Below are 6,509 nucleotides of genomic sequence, written 5' to 3'. Positions count from 1 at the left end.
TCTCTCTCTCTCTCTCTCTCTCTCTCTCTCTCTCTCTCTCTCTCTCTCTCTCCTTCCTTCCTTCCTTCCTTCCTTTCTTTCTTTCTTCCATCATTTCTTTCTTTCTTTGTCTTCTTTTTTCCCACCACCTCCTCCTCCTCTTGTCATGTGGATGTCTAGATTTTTCCTTTAGGATTAACAGACTGAACTTGCATAAACATGGTTACCTATTCTGGCATACTGTTCTGCTTCCTTTATTCCTCAGTTCTCTGGCTTGGTACTGGCATTCAGAGAGCTGCCATGCTGGTGTTGTAGGGTTCATTTCTGTAGTTTACATCTTTGAGGCTCTGGAGGAGGGAAGGACATGGTATGGTTTTGAGTTCTATTTCAAGCTCAGATATGTGCCTTTCCCTGTTTCCTCTGCCCTCCTCTTCTGCAGAGATATTTTGCAAAACAAACTACTGCCTGCCACAGCACTAGCTATCTGTTGTGGCTACAGTAAGCTTCTTCCCCTAGAGTGCTGCAACATGCTGGCATGTTCATACATACATATGCATATACACATACATGTGCATGTGCACACACATGTACGTATGCATACAATAGACATATACAGTGTGTATGTCTATAATTCATATTACATGTATGACATTTGTTTCTAATGTCCCTTCTCCCCTCCCAAAGAGCCATTGCTTATAACGAAGTATTTTTAAAGCAAAAAAGAGGAAGATAGAAAAAATAGTAACATATTATAAGATTATTTCAATATATTGAAAAAAATAAGATCATATATCCAATATTCCACACTTGAGAAAGAGACCATGCACTTATCTCAGTTATATCTAGAAGATTAATTCTTTTTATTTTGAGGGGAGAATGCAAGGCAATTGGGTTAAATGACTTGTCCAAGATCACACAACTAGTAAGTGTCAAATATCTGAGGTCGAATTTGAACTCAGGTTCTCCTGACTCTACGGCTGGTGCTCTATTCATTGCACCACCTAAATGTCTCATAGAAGATGAATTCTTAACTAAAAAAAAAGGATAGAAGTAGTTACAAAACACAAAATAGATCATTTTAAATACATGAAATTGCAAAGCTTTTGCTGGGACCTGACACCTGTGTTCATGGGCAGGCTACTTAACCTTTCATAGTATCAGTTCCATTCTCTGTAAGATGGGGATGAAATTCCTTCTCTAGTCATTGCCAAGAGGAAAATGAGCTATAAATTTAAAAGTTATATATAAATGGATTATTTTAATTATTAATAAATTCAGCAAGGACAACTAGATGCTGTTTAACCTTTTTATTTATCTTGGATCCCAATTCCTGACTAGCCACTTTTGATTTTCCTTTCCCAGTCTGAAATGTATTCTTTTAGCTGAGAAAGTAAATATATAACAAGAGTGGGTGCTTTTAACTTCTCTCCACCATTTATTATCATCTTCCATGTGCCCCATGTAAATAAGGTGCTTAGTTTTCTGCATCTAATTCAATAAACATTTAATAAGTACTTACTATGTGCCAGGCACTGTGCATAATGGAACTTCATGATGGATCAATACAGGGAAATGAAATAAGATGGGTAAATTCCTGTTGTGGGAATGGGAATCTGAAGATCTTCCCTGCCTCTAGGCCCTTTGATTGGCTTAAGTGACTCTGAGAACCTTCCCTGATTTGAAAATATACTCTGCCCCCTAATAGGCTGAATGTGGTCAGACGGAGCCTGTGGTGGGAGGCTTGTTTTTCAGGGATGCCCACACCTTTTTACTTTGTGATTGGACAGTGGGTCAAGAGAGTTGCTACATTCTCTGAGCCAGAAGAAGGCTATATATACACCTTTATGTGAGGTTTTGTTTTGGAGCTCACTTTGAGAAGAGTTGTGTGATTTGACCAGATGAGACTCTGGGCAGCTGTTGAGCCCCCCAGCTTTGAAAACCCAGATGTTGGTGGATTCCTTCTCTGGTGACTGACTAGGTATGGATGTAATGGTTGGACAGTGGGAAGCCTGTCTGCTGATCTGTTTCTCTCTCTGCTTGTCACTTCTGTTTGTATTTTGTTTTTATTCTCTCAGGTTCATGGTGTTGACTTTTTCCCCTGAACTAAGATTGCTAACCCATTTTGAGTTGCTTTCCTTTGGAGAAGCAGATCTAAGAACCTGTGTTGGCAGCCACCCTGGGGATGCTGGGATGCTTGTTGCTATATTTCCATATTTGTCCTTAGCCCTATATGGATGCTTGAGGGTGGTACTGAGATGAATTTCTGGAGTCATTATTCCACAAGTATTTCATTTAGTGTTTTTATCCATTTGAGTTTCAGAGTCATGTGCAACAGTGATTTCTAGGTTTTTCCCAGAGTAGCTATAAGGATGGTTGCGTGAAGAGCTGCTCATATCTATATGTTTACAAATACCTGGTTATTCAAGAAAGAAACTGCTTATCAGTAGATTGCTTCTTAAATTTCCAAAATGTATCAAAAGGAAAACATTCTGAAACCAATGGATTAGCAAGATAATAGTCATAATAATAACTAACATTTATACACCACCTACTATGTGCCAGACACTATTCAGTTTGGTGATGTGAAATTGAAATTCAGGAGATAAGCTATGGTTAGATTAACAGACCTCAGCATCCTCTGCATAGATATACTTCAATCCATGTGGATTGTTGAGATCACCAAGTAAAGTAGTGAACATAGAGAAAAGAAGATGGCTAAGGACAAACATTTGGGGGATGCCTGCAGTTCTGGGGTGTAATCTGAATAAGGATCCAACAAAGGACACGGGGAAGGAGCATTTGGACAAGTAAGAGGGGAATCACGATAGGGTAATATCACAAAAATCCATAGGGGGAACAGGATTCAGAAGAGAATAATTGACAGCATCAAAAGTGACAGAGACGTCAAGGAGGATGTTTGAGAAAGGACCATCCTATGTGGCAATTAAGAGATCACTGGAAACTCTGGAGAGCTTATTCAGATGAGTCGTAAGGTCTGAAGCCAGGTTCAGTCAGTGTCCTTTTGGATATATTTCCAAATGGCTTTGCAGAACGGTTAGCTAAATTCATAGCCCCATAAATCATACATGATTGTGACTGGTTTCCTACAATCTCTCCAACAACTGTAATATGCATTTTTGTCATAATTGCAAATATTACTTCCCCCCCCCATATATGTATCCTTGATTTCTGTATCTATTGAAAATGTCTCTATTTTTTCTTTATTCTGTTTAATGGTAGCTTTTGGTTTTAGATATATCCTTTTTATTGTATTTAAAAATCCTTCTATGCTTGTACTTTTTAGAGTTTTTAGCATAAATGATTGTGTTGTATTTTGTCAAAAGTTTTTTTACATATATTGATGTAAACAAATTAATAAATTAAAGAATTAATAAAAAAAATAAAAAATACATATATTGATGTAATCAGGTGGTTTTGCATGTTTTTTATTTCAACATGCTTGATTTTATTAATGGGTTACTGTCCATTGGCATAACTGATCCATTGGTATGCCCAAAACATTAAGAGAAAGTAAACAAAGCCTACAGCACATCGGGCAGACTCCCCAGCGTGAACTTACAGAAAGACATTTACAAGAGTTTTGCAGGATTTTCAGGCATGAATGGATTGCTATCTGAGATACTAAAAGGCAGCTAAACTTAGATTAAATGCAAAGATCAATACTGGTTCCAATTGACAGATAATGAAATAAACCCCCTGCTCCTGCCTTGTGAAGTGTAGGGATAGGCTATGGATGCAGAATACTGTATATATTGATAGATGGGGTGCTGTATGTTTGATTTTTCTTAACTATTTATCCTTTGTAACAAGAGAGGGGTCTAGGGGCTTGTGGTGTATATAATGTAAATGATTATGGTATTAAAAAAATATCTACAAAACTTAAAACAAAAAAGAAAATTTGATTCTTCAAATCTATAATTCAATGAATGCTTAAAATGTGCTCAATTGTATATTGTAAAAATCTGGTGTCTCTTAATTATTATTATGATTTGGGAGAGAGGGAGAATAGATTGAGTCTTCCTATGCAATTCAGGCAGAAGATATAGCAGTCTCTGTAACCCCAGGATAGTAGTTTTGAACTGCTTCATTTGTGACCTGGGCCACTTTGTCCCTCCTTAGGTAGCTTGGTGGCCCAGTGCTCCAGTAGGTTCTTCATATTCATACAGACACAAGACAGCTTAGCCTACTGCAGCTCAGAACCTGTGATGTCATGGTGATCTATAAGCCTCCACCCTTCTGGTAGCAGGGATTTCTAGCATCAGCTTCCAGGAGCCAACTCATCTATCATTATCTATTGACCTAGGGCAAATTATTTAACCTCTCTGGGTCTCAGTTTATTCTACAAAATAGACTAAATGCCCTCTAAGGTTCCTTTCAGCTCTAACATCTATTAACCTGTGATCCCATGATTCCATGACCCTTATAAATGATTAGTAGAGGAGAGATAAAAATTGAAGAACTAGAAAAGCACCCAGAGATTGAATAACAACACATTCTATATTTCACTCCAAGCCCCTTCCTCATATCGACCTAGTAAAAGTAGGGAGTATAAGAGTTATCCACATTTTACAGATGTGGAAACTGAGATTTTAAGCAGGAAAACTGCTTGCTCAAGATCACAGAGCTAATGTCAGGAGTGGATTTCAAACCCAAGTACCTCCCGACTGCAAGTCCAGCATTCTCTTCAGCACATCTTGCTGTCTACATCTGAATTTGAGGTGTTATATTTCTAGTCCAAAATGAAATTCAGCTGCTTACAATGTGTCTATCCAAAGGAAAAAAAAGGTCACTACTGAGTCTGAGGAGTTCATGTAGGAGAGAAGAATTCTAATTAGGATTAAGAATATTATCTCTCTCAAAATGCCTGCATGCAAAGAGTTCTGGTACTGTCTATGGCTACCCCTATAATATTGCAATAAGATTTTTTCAAGGAGGAGGCAATTTGGTAAACTGATAACTAATTTAGATAAGAGTAATTATTTTGGGTGGGATGGAGTGGATACAAGGATGATTAGGAAAGTTATGAAAGAAGCTTCAATTGTACATAGCATGAAATAATTCTAAAAATGTGAATGTTTCTGTATAGCTCTTATCCTTCCCACAAAGGAGAGATCATTTTTGGATGTGCTTGCATAACGGGAAATCAGAAAAATAGGAGTTAGGAATAAGTGTTGATGTTAGTTTGGGCATATTTCTGATTACCTCTTTAATGTCTCTCTTTGAATGGCAAGCAGTTTCCATTTCTAGAGTTATCTCTGCATTAATTTAGAGAAAACTAAGGTCATGTTTTTTTATCACCTAGCTTTATAACTGTTGGTTAGTCAACCAACATTTATTAAATGCTCATTATGTGCCAGGCACTGTGATAAGCTCTGAGAACATAAAAGAAAGGCAAACAAACCAGTCCCTGCTCTCAAGTTGTTCACAGTCTAACAAGGAAGACGACATGCAAACAAATATTTATATACAAGGTGCAGACAGAATATTTTTTAAGGAGTATTGGAAAAGGCTTCTAGGAGAAAGAGAGAGTTTGACATACTCAAAGGAAGCCAGTGAAGCTAGCAGGCAGAGATAAGCTTTGCTCTATAGATAAATTAGAAATTGGAATAGGGATAGGGACTTGACCTGTGATTTCATTGGTATAAAAAACTCCCAGGTGAGAAGACTTCCTATGAAGGCATAATAGTGATTACTCTGGTCCTCACTTCTTGAACACTGGGTGACTTACATTTTATTCCTCCCCAGGGTTCTCTAGGACCCTTTAAAGGGACGAGGGAGTGTCTGGTGACTCTGATGGAGACACTGATGGAGTTCCCCTCATTGCAGGCATCTCCTGCAATCCAGTTCCATTGATCATTTGAACTAACTTCTACAAAGGAATATTTACTTTAAAATCACAGTAAGAATAAATGCATAACTAGCCCTCCAATACCCCTCCTGAACCACCTCAGTCTCTGGGGAGAGGAAGATTGATTATATTTATAGTTTGTTTCAGTTCTTACATAAGACATTTCTACCAAATCCCAAGTCCAAAGCCCACCTTGGGCTCAAGTCCAGGGCATCCTGGATCCTTAGGGTTTCCCTGATGGGCTGGCTGCAATACCACACTTGGAATGCTACCTGGAGCGAGAATGGATGGCTCCATTCTGAGGCTGCCTGTGCCTAGAATAGTAAAAGACAAATCAATCAGAACAAGTTCAAACCCCAAGCCCGTTTCTCAGAGCTATAGTTCCTAAAAGGGGGGAGGGAAAGACAATCCTTCCTTCAGCACCATAGTCAATACATGATGTTCTTTGTATGGGTGAACATGAACCTTCACCCTGTCTCAATGCAGCAGGAAGACGGAGAGAGAGAGACAGAGAGAGACAGAGACAGAGACAGAGATACAGACAGACAGAGACAGAGGGAGATTGAGAGACAGAAAGAGAGAAGGAGAGAGAGGGGGAAAGAGAGAGGGGGGGCAGAGACAGAGACAGAGAGAGAGAGAGAGAGAGAGAGAGAGAGAGAGA

Source organism: Petaurus breviceps, unplaced genomic scaffold (genome assembly GCF_028583685.1).
Source record: "Petaurus breviceps papuanus isolate PSGF00001 unplaced genomic scaffold, PetGlider_PUasm1.0 189, whole genome shotgun sequence".
Classification (NCBI taxonomy): Eukaryota; Metazoa; Chordata; class Mammalia; order Diprotodontia; family Petauridae; genus Petaurus; species Petaurus breviceps.
This window is presented reverse-complemented; position numbering follows the sequence as displayed.